This window comes from Onychomys torridus, chromosome 6 (assembly GCF_903995425.1).
Source record: "Onychomys torridus chromosome 6, mOncTor1.1, whole genome shotgun sequence".
NCBI lineage: Eukaryota > Metazoa > Chordata > Mammalia > Rodentia > Cricetidae > Onychomys > Onychomys torridus.
Window position 1 is genome coordinate 25,263,820 of NC_050448.1, and position 15,955 is coordinate 25,279,774.

Below are 15,955 nucleotides of genomic sequence, written 5' to 3' on the forward strand. Positions count from 1 at the left end.
ACAAAATACATAAGTAATAGTAATATGTGAAGCTTTATATTTTGATGCCAAAATATTGAAAGAACTATAATACGGGGATTTCACACAACTAATGTTGATGTAATTGAAATGTAGATTGAAATATAAGCCCCAAATCTTCAGATTTAGTCAGCGTCAATAACAATAATAATAGTAATAACGATAGTCATCATCATTATCTTCTCTTTTTCAATCTTCAGAACTAGTATTAAACTTAGCAAGTTTCTGAGTGCATGAAGATGATTTTTTTACCTTTGCTTACACTAGCATTCTGGCTTGACATGGGTATTGTTTTTAAATTAAAATATATTAACTCCTGTAGCTGATTCTGTGGTTTAGACTTCCAGGAGACCCTTGTTTGACTACCAGCACAAGGGGAGTAGCTCACAATCTTCTGTAACTCTAGTTACAGGGGATTCAATGCCCTTTCCTGACCTCCTTGAGCACTGCATGCTAGTGAATATGTATTGGACTTTACAACTCATTCACACTGCAGGTCAATTCTGTCTATAGTCTGGAGTTCCAGTCCCTCTTCTGTTGCTTCTCTGTCCCTTAGTGTGGGATGACTCATCCCTAACAGGCCTGGGAGCCAGTCAGCCCAAACCAGTAATAAGATGCTTCCTGAGAGCCAACCTAGGTCTGCCTAAGGGCCTTAGCAACAGCAGCTGAGACATAAGCTGAGATGACCTAGACCAATGAGAGGCAGCCATGTCACATCAGCAGATGCATATTCATCGGACCTCCCTCTCCCACAGAACACCCACTAAGGGTGTTGTTTCTACATCTTCCCAGAGTCTGTGTAATTGTCTTTGTGTCTACTGGCCCTCTCCCCCAAAGGGAACAGTACAGGACTCCGCCACACCCTGGAAGTCAAGTTCAGTAAAGAAACATTGAAGACAAATATAGTGATAAACAGGGTGGTGGTGGCGCACACCTTTAATCCCAGCACTTGGGAGGCAGGGGCAGGCTGATCTTTGTGAGTTCCAGGCCAGCCTGTGCTACAGAATGAGTTCTAGGAAAGGCGCAAAACTACACAGAGAAACCCTGTCTCGGAAAAAAAAAAAAAAAAAAAAAAAAAAAAGCAAAAACAAAAACAAACAAACAAATGTGATATAGTATGTATCAAATAAAGCTTGCCTAGGGAACAGAGGACAGAGCCAGCCACTAGATTAAACATAGAAGCCAGGCAGTGGTGGCAGATACCCTTAATCCTAGCACTCCGGAGGCAGAGATCCTTCTGGATCTCTGTGAGTTCAAAGCCACCCTGGACTACATGAGATTGATTAAATCTAGGAAAGAAACAGCCAGGCAGTGGTGACACACGCCTTCAAGCCCAGTATTTGGGAGTCATATTCCATTAATCCCAGCACATGAGATCTCATGCCTTTGCTAGCAGTATTTGGGAAGCACACATGCTACTAGTTCCAGCACGAGGGAGGAGGTGATGTGGCTGGGCAGAGAAAGGTATATAAGGCCTGAGGAGAAAAGAAATAAAGCTTTTTTGGCTGAGAACTCAGAGGCTTTCAGTCAAAGGATTCATGGAGATAGTGAAAAGCCATTGTAAGGGAAACAACACCCCCCACCCCCACTAGCTCTGCTAATTGTAGATTCAGTGGAAAATACTGCCACTAGCTCTGCTAATTGTAGATTCAGTGGAAAATACTGCACTCTGCCTCCACGCCCCATACCAGAAAAGTTAGCCCATCATGCTGTGCTAACAGGATGCTTGCAGGATGACCACCTGCGGTTGTGTTTGCAAGATAAATTGCTTGAGAAGAATGCTTGCCAAATAACCCCTTGCTAGATAAGCTTGGAATTCGTTTACCTACCCAGACTCTGAGAAAGACCTCGGAGACATCTGGTGTCCAGATGTCTGCACTCTGGGTGACCCCACTCCCCTGCCCTGGTAGAACTGCCTCATAAAAGACCTGCGAGCCTTAAACTCGGGATCACCAGCTACTCCTCGCGCTGGTGTCCCACAAGCCTGTGCTAATAAAGCTTCTTTTGTGATCCGATATCGGAGTGAAGCTCTCTGTTTTGGACGCTGACCCTAACATTTGGAGGTCCCACCAAGATTAGTAAGGACGGTGGTGAGTCGGCGGGGAAGCAGCTGTTCAAGCGGCCCGTGAAGACCCTTGGACGATGGGGGACAGACGTGTCCTGAACCCACAGGCTGCAGCTCTGGGGGACGCTCTGGAGTGTGGGGACCCTGAGACAGGGGCCCCGTCTGATTCCCTTTTGTCTAGGAGATTTTTCAGATGGTCCGGGCTAATAGACAATCTTTTGGCTTCATTTTCCCTACCATTTTGCCGGCTTGTCTTGTTTGTGTGTTGTGTCTCGATTTTTGTGTCCTTCTGTGTCTGTTTCTACTTGTTTGGAATGGGACAGTCTGCTGCCAAGTCTCTCCACCCCTTTGTCCCTAACCCTCTCTCATTGGTCGGCAGTGATGGACCGCGCGTCGAACCTGGAGGTTCGGGTGAGGAAGGGAAAGTGGCAGACTTTCTGTTCATCTGAATGGCCCATCTTCGGAGTCGGGTGGCCAGTAGATGGTACTTTTGATCTTAATATAATTAGGGCAGTCAAACAAAAGATTTTCATTCCAGGTTTGCATGGACACCTGGACCAGCAGGCCTACATTTGGGTATGGGAGGATCTGGTGACTGACCCTCCTAAGTGGGTCCAACCCTTCCTGACTGCTCCTATAGCACCTTCACTCACTTCTGCTCCAATTCTCGTGACAAAACCTTCCCAATCGACTCCATTACCGACTCCATCCCCTCCTCAACCCCCCTTACCTGAATCCCAGAATGACCTTATTTCATTTGCCTTAGACTGCCCACCACCGCCACGACCGCCTCCCTATCGGCCGGAACCACGACCTCCGGCAGAGACTGGGCCCGAGTCTGTCTTGGTCTCTCTGTAGGGTCCAGCACAGGGAACCCACCAGAGGAGAGCAAGGCCCACGGATGAGGCACCCCTGGCTATCACACTGCCTTTGCGCCCCATTGGGGGAACGGTCGATGATGGGGCCGGGGTAACATGCCCGCTCTCCAATACTGGCCCTTTTCCTCCTCTGACTTATATAACTGGAAAAATAATAACCCTCCATTTTCTGAGGACCCCTCCAGATTAACAGGTCTCTTAGATTCCATCATGTATTCCCACCAACCTACTTGGGATGATTGCCAGCAGCTCCTGGGGATCCTCTTCATTATGGAAGAGAGAGAGCGCATTCTCCTGGAAGCCAGGAAACTAGTCCAGATGGGCGACCGACTCAACTCCCCACCCTGATTGATGAGCGCTTCCCACTAAGACGACCAACCTGGGACCCAAATACCCCGGAAGGTAGGGAGCATCTGTCCCTCTATCGCCAGACTCTAATGGCGGATCTCTGTGCGGCGGCCAGAAGGCCCACTAATTTGGCTAAGGTAGGTGAGGTTCTCCAAGGGCCTGACGAAACCCCCTCTGCCTTCCTTGAAAGGCTCATGGAAGCATACAGGAGGTATACGCCTTTCGATCCACAGTCTGAAGAACAAAAGGGGGTGGCAGTTGGTGTACTAGCACAAGCTCTCGGACCCTGGAAAAGGCCCGTTGCCTACTTATCCAAACGACTTGACCCAGTGGCTAGAGGATGGCCTACTTGCCTTCGGGCAGTGGCAGCAGCGGCTACTCTGGTGAGAGACTAGGACAAATTGACTCTGGGGCAACACCTGACCATCATTGCTCCCCATGCGCTGGAGAGCATTGTTCACCAGCCGCCTGAATGATGGCTGAGCAATGCCCAGGCCACCTATTACCAGACAATGCTACTAGACCGAGATCGAATCACATTTGGGCCCCCATCCCTTTTGAATCCGGCCACTCTCCTCCCAATCTCCCTGGAGGAGGGTGAGAATGATTAGTCCATAACTGTGAGGCCATCCTAGCCGAAGAGACCGGGGTCCGAAAGGACCTAACAGACCAGCCTCTAGCCCACTCTGATCTGATATGGTATACGGATGGCAGCAGCTTCCTGAGTGAGGGGCAGAGGAAAGCGGGAGCAGACGTAGTGGACAAAAATCAGGTAATTTGGTCTAGTAGCCTCCCGGAAGGAACTTCAGCCCAGAAAGCAGAATTGATCGTGCTCACGCGAGTTCTCACCATGGCTGCAGGGAAACGGGCCACAATCTATACTGACAGCCGGCATGCGTTCGCAACAGCGCATGTGCATGGGGCAATATATTGGGAGAGAGGGCTACTAACATTGGCCGGAAAAGAAATCAGAAATAAAAAGGAAATTGAGGCCCTATTGGAGGCTGTAATGTTGCCCCGAGAGCTGGCCATCGTGCATTGCCCTGGGCACCAAAACGGGGACTCCCCAGTGGCAGCGGGAAACAGGAAGGCCGATCAAGAGGCAAAGGAGGCTGCCCTCCGGGATCCAAGGAGCCTGGCCATTCACGCCTCGACTCTGGAGGATCCAGCTCCTGAAGAGGCTCCACCCCCAGAACTTCTGAAAGACACTCTGGAAAGGGTCCACAAATTAACCCATCTGGGCAGCAGAAAATTGATCCAGCTGACTACAGAAGATAAGACTCTCTCCCCATCTGAGAAGAAACAAATGGCAGAGAAGGTGGTAGCTGCTTGCCAGGCCTGCCAGCAGGTAAATGCATATCCTGGGAAACTGGCCCCCGGAAAAAGACTACGAGGAACCCACCCTGGCCAGCATTGGGAAGTAGACTTCACCGAGGTAAAGCCAGCTAAGTATGGCCTAAAGTACCTGCTAGTGTTTGTAGATACCTTCACAGGATGGGTAGAAGCCTACCCCACCAAAAAGGAGACTGCAGCAATAGTTGCTAAGAAAATCCTGGAAGAAATCTTCCCAAGATTTGGACTGCCTCAGGTAATTGGGTCAGATAATGGCCCAGCATTCGTGGCCCAGGTAAGTCAGGGACTGGCAAAAATACTGGGGATGGACTGGAAGCTGCATTGTGCATACAGACCCCAGAGCTCTGGACAGGTAGAAAGAACCAACAGGACCATTAAGGAGACCTTAACCAAATTGACCATGGAGACTGGCTCTAGAGATTGGACAATGCTCCTACTGTATGCCCTCTTTAGAGCTAGAAATACCCCTTCCTTCATGGGTCTCACCCCCTTTGAACTGCTCTTTGGGTGTGCACCCCCAGTTAAGAACCTAACCATCCAGCAAGGGGAAATCATGCCTTCCCCTCTGTCTGACAGGCTGCAAGCTTTAGCATCTGTCCAGCATACACTGTGGAAGCAGCTGTCCGTGGCGTACCAACCCGGCGGGGACAGCGCTGCCCATCAGTTCCACGTGGGGGACTTCGTATACGTCCGCAGACACCAGCATCAGACTTTGGAACCCTGGTGGAAGGGACCATACCAAGTCCTGCTGACCACCCCAACGGCAGTCAAGGTTGACGGGATTGCTGCCTGGATTCATGGCTCCCATCTCAAACCTGCCCTTGACCTGGATGCTGATTTGGACTGGACTGTGGAGCGGACTGAGCATCCCCTCAAACTCTGCATTAGGCGCAGAAGCCAGCCAGACAAACCCCCACAGGCCACAACCACAAACTTGGCAAATGATATCTGGGACGGGGGATATGGTGTGGACAGTGTCTAGCTCGGACTACCCGCTGGGAACCTGGTGGCCTACACTCCAGCCAGATATCTGTCAGTTAGCAGCTGGAATAGACACCTGGGATTTGCAGGGGAAGGAACCCGGTAGCGAACTCCCCATAACAAGTGAAGGAAAAATGAATGATGGAAGGCCTCAGGGATGCGCCACCCCCCAGAGGAGATGCCTCCTCAATTATTTGTCATTCTATGTATGCTCCCAAGATGGTAGAAAAAGAGGGGGAGATTCATAGGTGTGGGAGACCAGAATCCCTATACTGTAAGGCTTGGGGATGCGAAACCACTGGAACCACATATTGGAAACCTAGCTCTACATGGGATTGGATCCGAGTAGGGTGAAACATCACTTATCCTGAACCGGCCAGGGGCCCTTATCCGGTTCATCATCCTTGCCACCCAGATGACCTTGCACCTAAGGGTAAGCACGTCACGGGATGCCAGAACACCTCCCTGTGTAATGTACTAAATATAACCTTCACTACTGAAGGAAAAAAAATCCACATCTCTAGCTGAATGGTACAAAGGTCGGACTTTGGGTTTGAGATTCTATGCTCCCGGACATGATTTTGGGCTTCTCTTTAAGATAAGGCTAAACAAGGATAATACACTAGTATGCCCGGCTATTGGCCCAAACTTGGTCCTTCCGGACCAAAAGGGGCCCACGCCTAAAATCTATCAGCCTGAGATTCGCCCCACATCCCCGAAAAGCATTTCAGGCCCTCCAACAACTCCCCCAGGCCTAGGGACAGGAGAAAGACTTATAAACTTAATCAAAGGAGGATATCAGGCTTTGAATTCAACCTATCCCAATCTCACTGAGTCCTGCTGGATCTGCCTTCAGCTCAGCCCTCCTTATTATGAGGGGATGGCTATGAATGAAAGTTTCACTTACAACACCTCGGCTAGCTATGATTGGGGGACCAAGCATATGTTAACTTTACCCGAAGTAACAGGCCTGGGAACCTGTCTAGGACATAACCCTACCTCGGGGAGACCGCTCTGTGCCTGCACAGAGAACATAACAACCACAAATGGGTCCCTCTTCCTTGTCCCAGCCCTCGGCCTATATTGGGCATGCAGTACAGGACTCACTCCGTGTGTGTCTCGGTTGCAAGTTTCAACCAGTCTAGAGACTTCTGTGTCCTTGTCCGAATCTACCCAAGGCTAGTCTATTACCCAGCTGAAGAGTTCTTGGAGCATTTTGCAGGCAGGAATAGGTTCCCCAGAGAACCTGTCAGTGTCACCCTAGCCGTGTTGCTAGGAGCAGGAGTGCTAGCCGGGGTAGGAACCAGAGCACCAGCATTAATTGAAGGCCCTAGGCAGTTGGGGATCCTAGAAGCGGCAGTCCAACAAGACCTGAGAGCAATTGAGACCTCTGTTACTGCCCTAGAAAAGTCTTTAACTTCGCTATCGGAAGTGGTCCTGCAAAATAGACGAGGACTGGACTTACTGTTCTTAAAGGAAGGTGGTCTGTGTGCTGCCCTGAAGGAAAACTGTTGCTTCTACACAGATCATACAGGTGTAGTAAGGGAATCGATGACCAAACTTAGAGAAAGATTAGATGCCAGCGAAAAGAACTTACGAGGCTCTCAAAGCTGGCTTGAGGGATGGTATAATCAATCCCCATGGCTAACTACATTATTGTCAGCCCTCACAGGACCACTTATTGTATTAATTCTTATCCTCATGATTGGACCATGTATCCTCAATCGAATCTCAGCTTTTGTACGATCCCAGGTAAATGGGGTTAAGATGATGGTCCTGAGACAACAATACCAGCCGGTATCTGGCAGTGACCTTTAGGATAAAAGGTCGGCACAAGAGAAAGGGGGGAATGAAAGGCCATTGTAAGGGAAACAAGGCCCCCCCCCTCTAGCTCTGCTAATTGTAGATTCAGTGGAAAATACTGCACTCTGCCTCCACGCCCCATACCAGAAAAGTTAGCCCATCATGCTGTGCTAACAGGATGCTTGCAGGATGACCACCTGCGGTTGTGTTTGCAAGATAAATTGCTTGAGAAGAATGCTTGCCCAATAACCCCTTGCTAGATAAGCTTGGAATTCGTTTACCTACCCAGACTCTGAGAAAGACCTCGGAGACATCTGGTGTCCAGATGTCTGCACTCTGGGTGACCCCACTCCCCTGCCCTGGTAGAACTGCCTCATAAAAGGCCTGCGAGCCTTAAACTCGGGGTCACCAGCTACTCCTCGCGCTGGTGTCCCACGAGCCCGTGCTAATAAAGCTTCTTTTGTGATCCGATATCGGAGTGAAGCTCTCTGTTTTGGACCCCAACCCTAACAATAGGATCTCGCCTTCCATTCAGCCTGAGGATTTGGTAGTGGTGAGAAGTTTCTCTAGTGGCTTGTTCCTTTGTCTCTCTGATCTTTCAGCATTTTCCCCCAATATCTGGCTTCAGGTTTTTATTGTAATACCATTTAAGATTCATACAACAGACCAATTTTGGTTTACTGTTTGGAAACTCATCTTCATTTTCACATGGATATATTAGAGATGAGGGGATACAGATAAATAAAAAAAATGTGGCAATGCAGATGAATAAGACACTGCCATTTTGTTGTCTGGTTAGCTCTTCTGGCTTCTAATGCTGATGATAAGATATCTTACCAACTTGCTATCCACAGGTTTTTGGGGTTTTTTAAAATTACAAAGTGATTCTGAGTTGTCTAGAGTACCAGCAAGCTACACTTAAACACTTAATATAATTTTATGTTACATAGCTCTGGGGAACAGAAACAGGCTTCACACAATCAACTGTGAAGTGGGAGGTTTTGGCCCATGCAAACTGCCAGGTATAATTATTACAGAATTTCAGTTCAATTAACCAAGAGCACTGCTGCTCCCATGAGATTCCTTAGCCATTTGAAAGACTCAAATCTAGGCTTCCATTTAATGTATGAATCTCTTTGAAAATTTAAACCAAGTGTGTTTACATTAGAATTGAAGTCATTTGTTCAGATGCTTAAGAGAAGTATTCCCTGCTAAGTCAATGTCACTCACTGCAGAGGGATCTTCATTTGATAGCCACCTTGTCAATCACTTTATAATTGCAAATATCAGCATGGGGACTTCCCATGCTCAGGAGTGTTTGGCCAGAAGACATTTACTACTTATACTAATGGTAGTGTGTCATACAAGGATAAAAGCCACTTGTGTACATGCCTCTACTGCACAGGACTTTACCAAAACAATGCCCTAACAGTACTCTATCACTAGGGCATATTGTGAAGGTTCTAAATATTTAACTTTACAATTATTACTTCACATTTTTTTCCAGTTATGGAGGTCTATATAATTCTTCTCAAGTCCCAACTTAGAATCCACAATCTGTGGATTAGAGTTAAAGGTCAATCTATTGAATTTTTTAGAAAACCATACAAAGTCTATGTATCTTCTTCCTGCCTGACACTTTTCATAACATCTAAATTATTGGAAATAGCTAATATGTCATAGAAGTGAAGTGGCTCTTACATTGTATTAGGTAGGGAACAATGACATAGTCTTATATGTTTAGTACAGATACAAACATTTTTTTCTAAATATGTGTGATCTATGTTTGGCCGAATCTGCAAATATAGAATCTAAAAAAACAAGAATCAATTCTTTTTCAAAATTAAAATATACCAAAATTATTGCAGGACTGACAATTCCCATCAGTAAAGGTCTGGATCCAATGTTGACATCTAAAATCTTAGAAAGTTGTCACCCTGTTCTGTTCTAAAAAAACCACCAAAAACAGGGAGAAAAACTGAGAAAATAGACAATATTTTTCAAAATAAATATTTTTTGGACCACAAACCTTCACCGTGAAATTCTATATAGAGTTTTCGTTAAATACAATATAGCATTTTATATAATGTAGTATTCTCACAAAACTAGTCCACAGACCCATAATAGAGATGAAAGGAAATTGAGATTGGAGGGCAAAAAACACTGACAAATGTTCCTTGCTCCAGTTATAGGACCATAGGTAAGATCTGCTGCCCTGAACCAGACCACTGAATTCACAAAGCCATAGGAGATTGCATGCTATCTTCTCAAAATGCTGGGGACTGCGTGTGGACTAGCATGAGACAGACAATCTTATGAGACAAATTCTTAATGAATTTCATAAATATTTTCAGGAGTTATTTCCAAGAATAATCTCATTCTCAGATTCTCACAGTTGAAAACCAGAGATATGTTCCTGGGTACTGGAAACACGAGTACTTAGAGATAAGACAAAAGCATGCTTTGTTACAGTGTTTATTCCAGAGTGAAAGATCTTACCAGAGCTGTGGCATAAGTGGAAGGCATGGACTTTCCTCTAAGTTTTCTGTGTTAGCAGGAGGGAGGACAGGGAAATCCGTGGCTGATATGTAAAACAACTAGAAAATCTCTTTTATAAAATAAATAAATAAATAAAAAGAAAACAAAAACAAAAACAAAAAACTGAGATTAATCAAAAGTTTATGAAATAGTCTCCTCTCTCATGTTTTACCACTACAAAATCATGTCTGTATATTATGGAGTTACAGCTATTTCAGGTAAAAATAACAAAATCCATTTAAGAAGAAGCTCTTCAGCAAGTCCCAAAGCAACAGAAGGGGTAAAAACAATCTTAAAACAGACAAAAAAGCAAAAGTCAGTAGAGGAACTTAAGTTCTCTGTAACATACAACTTATATTACAGTTTCAAACAATTTCTGCTGCTGATGAATTGTAGGGAGGTTTCACATAGAAAAGCATCTGAGAACAAAGAGAATTCTATTTGTTTTCTGTCTGTGTCTTACTGTAGCTGAAAGTTTTCCTGTATCCCACCAGTCTGGAGCCACTCAGACCCAAGTAAATACAGAGGCTTATATTAAAACTGCTCCGGCTTACTATTGACTTGCTCTTGTACTTAAACTCAGCCCATTTCTGTTAATCTGTATGTTGCCACATGTTTTGTGGCTTTACCTGTGTGCCATTACATGCTGCTCTTTGGATGGTGGGCTGGCATCTCCTGACTCAGCCTTTCTCTTCCCCTAAGATTCTCCTTGTCTGCTTATCCTGCCTATACCTCCTGCCTGGCTACTGACCAATCAGCAGTTTATTAAACCAGTGTACAAAAGCATTTTCCCACAGCATCTTACCATTTCATTGTCTTGTTGCTCTAGCTAAGTCTTCCAGTATACTGTTAGATAGAAGGTATGACGGTTGTGGTACTTTTCTTATTTCTGGTCATAGGGGAAAAGATTTCAGCTGCTTATTAAACTGGATGGATGTTCTAAGATAATTTTAACATTCTTAATGTAGCTGTGGAAGTATCCTCTATCCTAAATTTGCTGAGATATTCTGGAGTAAATAGGTGGTGAATTTGTCTATTATTTTTGTCTTGTGTGAATTAAATATTTGTTCTATATACTAAATAAATGTAAATATTTGGACATTCTTCTTAATGTGATAAAGTAGTATTGATATCCCAAAATAATTCCTACTTGATTGTGGCATAAAATTATCTTTGTATATTGGCATGCTATAATGAAATAATAATTATTAAGCTGTAAACATGTAGAATGAAGTCTTAATGTCATTATTTCCACATACACTGAATAATTACTCATACATACTTTCAGCCATTACATATGATATCTTGGAAATGTACAATTAAACAAGCTTGTGGTAAACAGAAAAGTGTGGTCAATATTTTCCTCCACATTAACAAAATTAATCAGACATCCATTTCCTTGGCCTTAAGTGAAAAAGTGAATGAAATTTCAAATGCTAAAAGATTAAAAAATTGTAAGGAAGAAAATTATAAGAAGAAAAGGTTTCATATAAAAAATATCCTAGCATAAGAAAATAATACTTGAAAAATAAGACCATAATGATAAACCGATGTTTTAAAATATCTGTATTTATCCAGTACATCAGGATATTATTCAATATAAAATTTAAAATACTATTAATTACAGAGTATTATATATCTTTAATGTTTGTGAATTATAAAGCATATGAAAATTCAGAGTTTGATACTGAAGAGATCTAGAAGGAATTTAATTTCATGACATTAATAATATAAACACCAAGTCAATTTTTCCTTGAAATCAATATGAGCTATTGTCATAATACATTAGTGAAAAAGTAAGTTAAAATGGCTACAATAATTTGACCACCTGCCCCCCAAAATAGTCTAGGCTGGACACACAACATTCCTTATCACCATAATACACACATCTGTGTCACTGTCCAGTGTGTGAATACACAGCTGTGCCTCTGTCCAGTGTGTGAATACACAGCTGTGCCTCTGTCCAGTGGGTGAATACACAGCTGTGCCTCTGTCCAGTGTGTGAATACACAGGTGTGCCTCCGTCCAGTGGGTGAATATACAGCTGTGCCTCCGTCCAGTGGCTGAATACACAGCTGTGCCTCTGTCCAGTGGCTGAATACACAGCTGTGCTTCCGTCTAGTGGGTGAATACACAAGTGTGCCTCTCTCTGTCCAGTGAGTGAATACACAGCTGTGCTACTGTCCAGTGGGTGAATACACAGCTGTGCCTCTGTCCAGTGTGTGAATACACAGGTGTACCTCTGTCCAGAGGGTGAATATACAGCTGTGCCTCCGTCTTGGGGGTGAATACAGAGCTGTGTCTCTGTCCAGTGGTTGAATACACAGCTGTGCTTCCGTCTAGTAGGTGAATACACAAGTGTGCCTCTCTCTGTCCAGTGGGTAAATACACAGTTGTGCCTCCGTCTTGGGGGTGAATACAGAGCTGTGCCTCTGTCCAGTGAGTGAATGCACAGGTGTGCCTCTGTCCAGTGGGTGAATAAAGCTGAGTCTTTAGTTATCTGTGTTTCTTTCTGTCTTATGCTAAGGATGTTTCCACTTGCTATCTACAAGAATGTTTTGAATCAAGCAGGGATGCTATCTGGATGATGTCCAGTTTGCTTTGGTTGGCCATGCCATCTATGAATTCAGACAATAAGTGTCAGCCAGCGACTACTGGCCATGTTGAAAGAGCCACTTCAGGTATCCCAGTCCAGTGAAGAAGTCTCCCAACTGTAGCAGCAGCTGGTACCACATGAAGCAGAAGCTCAATGCAATTTCATCTGGTCAATACCCACCCACCCACCCCATAGACACATATACAAACTCATAAGTGGAAATAAATACATTGCAGTTTAGAACCCCTGAAGTTCCAGACTGGTTAGCTATGCAGAAGGAAAAGCAGAAACAGGGGTGACAAAACTTCAGTTTGATTTTAAGTGGATAGTGACTCTGGACTTGTACTGCTTTTGATCCTTGGTCAGAAAGCAGTTCCCTGACCTCTGACAATTCACAATTCACCCTTTGTCTCTGAGTCTCGATTTCTATAGAAATGCCTTCATAGAGTTGTTCTGGGAATTGAGCAGTGCCTGCCATTCTCTCCTTCAGTGAGGGAGCTGAGGAAATGGTTCAGTGAATGGGGCTGTTGTGGTGTTCCTCTTGAGAAAGTTGTTAAACTGCCCTGTATTTATATTACACGCAGTTTTAGTCTACAGAGGGCATAGAGTATTCAACAGGAAATGGAGGTGAATAAAAAGCTTAAGATCAGAGCTAGCCCGAAGTCAATAAATGCATTTTAAGGGATACTATTTACAGTATCCCTTAGCAATAGTTTTGGACAATAATATAGTTTTGAAATGAATAACAGTTTGACCTGTTTGTTACAAATTATTTTCTTACACTAAATACTTGGCCTTCTGCCTATCTTTCAGGCATATTCAAATTAATATACTTATCATTATGTTCTTATGAAGCTAAAATATCTAAAATTAGCTATCTATACTTGAAAGTGATGGTAGAATTGATATTGCTTTTTGCCTAATAAAAATATTGATTAGACTATTTACCATAAAACTGAACTAGTGTCATTTACAAAACATGCCATAAATCACAGAAGTGTGTCTCAATCATATTTCATTACATGCCTCATTTTGCTCTTCATTTCTCAACTTAGATTTCAGCTTCTGACAAGAACTCTCATTTGTACCAGACAGCCTTATAGATCCTTCCCCACTTAATTACGTGTTACAAATTTCCTGATGGTATTCTCAAGCCAGCTCTCAATTTGACTTCTTATTTTCAATGGCTTTTCTAAGCCCTTAAGGCAAAATTAACTCTGGATTGATAGTGATTGTGAGTATCTATTTATGTTATCCAAACAATAAGTATTTTTATCTTTATGTTTGGTCAATTGCATATTCTAAACCACCAATTTCAGTTGCCAGAAGTCAAACTCCTAATTTCCTCAGCACTGACTCTTCCTATCCCAGCAGGCTATTTCTCTTCTCTCAAGCCTCTGTCTATCACAGCCTCACTTTGTTTAATAGAGAATCACAGTCATTCTGACATAGGGCTCTGAATATTCCGGATACTGCCTCTTACCAGTGTGTACGTAAAGTGCAATGGGCATCACCCTGGATCTTATTCTGGAGATGAGAGACTCCTTACTCTAGATGAGTTTCTCTGTGTAAGCATAAGGTAAGCCTGCCCTCAACACTTCCTGAAAAAAAAAAAAGAAAGAAAAAGTAAAGGAATTAGGAAAAATTGCACTCCTGAAAGGAAATACACATCTTGATATTACTTAGCCATTCCTAGAGTTCATATTTTACTCCTTTTATTTATTTTAGCCACTCACATATGAATGCTTATGTATGTGAATGGAGATATATATGCTTAAGGAACATTGGTTTATGTTTCAATTTCTTAATCTAAGTTGGACTAATTGGAATCACCTTAATGGATATGAACTCCGACTTCATACTCTGATTTATTATGTGAATAAACAGGAAAAATGACAGTAAAATATCACAGAACTTGACTCAATATCTTTCTATAATCAAACAAAATTTCCTGACAACATCAGGACTATGACAACCACCCCCCTCCAGAAGATCAGAATACAAGGAAGAGAGATGGTCAATCTACATGAGCAAATGGAGACGTAGTGAGAAAATGAAGCATTTAGAGTGCCAGTTACTGCTGGGACCTGACACAATCAAACAATTCCTCTGGCTTTTCTTCCAGACAGAAACCCTTCTTCAAAACAGTTCATAAGTACTCATTTCCTTATAATCTACCTCCCAGGAACCTTCCTAAAAACTGTTTCCTTTAAGATAAGTGTAATTGGTGTATATCATGATAACTAAAAAGCCAAACACACTCTTATTTATCTACCTCTGTGTCTAAAGTAAATTTAAAATTTTTATTTTTCAAGACATGGAGATGCTTTGCTTGACTGAATTTAAATCCAACTCGTAAAGTTTTTCCTATGTCATTTGTTTGTAAAATTAAGTTTACCAAGAACCCTATCTTCCTCTAAGACATTTTATCTGAACACTTAGGTATCTGACATGTTTATTCGTTCTCTACCAGCCTATAGTGATACTAAACCACCACTCCTACCTCCAGCAAACAAACCAAACCAAAAAACAAACAAAACTGGCTAGACTGATCTACATTAGACCTCTCCAGACCTTGAGTGTTCCCTCTTTTTAATTCTCCATTCCTTCATTACTTTCCTCTCACTAAACTACATAAGCTAGTTAACATATAAGGAGGAAAGGTTTTTTCAGCTACTTAAGACCAGGCAGGCTCGGTGCTTCCAGACTCTGATGAAATATTAGATAGGAATGGAGTAAGTGTATGTTGAAGCAAATGTAACAACTCATGAGCTAAGAAATAAAGTGAGCAAAAGGGAAAAAGGCCTGCTCTCAAAATCCCATTCAGTAGCACATCAAAAAAGACCAAGAAACCCTAACTCTCTCCTACCACCTAAAGTTTGTACTTCCTCCCAACAGTGTCATTTTCAGGCCAATCAGACAGTGCTTGGTTTTCCCCCCACAATTTTGTGCTACAATTTCAAGGATGTATCATGCAAGGTAGTTACCACTGTAGATCACTGGGTTTGTAGCTGGGTTGGTGTTTATCTTTCTCTTCTGGTAGCATGCAGAACTCCTTCCAGTACTACCAACACTGATCTTGGTAAACATTAGCTCTACTTCTTCAGGTTCAATGAGTTGTGAAAGTGTTATCTTCAGCAATAGAGCCTTACCATCAGTTTTTGGAGAGAAACCAATAGCTTTGGCAATGTCTAGGATGTTTGGAAGTCCTTTGACCAACAACTCTATTAGAAGTAATTCATTCTTGGCACTGGAACTTTCATTTTGTGGCAAGAGACGTTAGTCATGGTTTTGTTATCCCCCATTATTAGGTGATTCTATTTAGATTTATTTCATGTATGGATATATTTTAAGAAGCTTCTACTATAGTAGTTA

The 15,955-nt window shown here is 43.2% G+C and overlaps 1 long non-coding RNA gene across 1 annotated transcript in view; it reads right to left on the reverse strand.

Moving 5' to 3' along the window:
- The window catches only part of LOC118585827, a 69,681-nt gene that overhangs the window by 2,075 nt on the left and 51,651 nt on the right, over positions 1-15,955 (reverse strand). The window contains exons 4-5 of the long non-coding RNA XR_004945232.1: positions 14,064-14,181; positions 9,946-10,054 (exon numbers count right to left, since the gene is read on the reverse strand). This is a non-coding gene — a long non-coding RNA (uncharacterized LOC118585827). The remainder of the gene's footprint in view (positions 1-9,945; positions 10,055-14,063; positions 14,182-15,955) is intronic.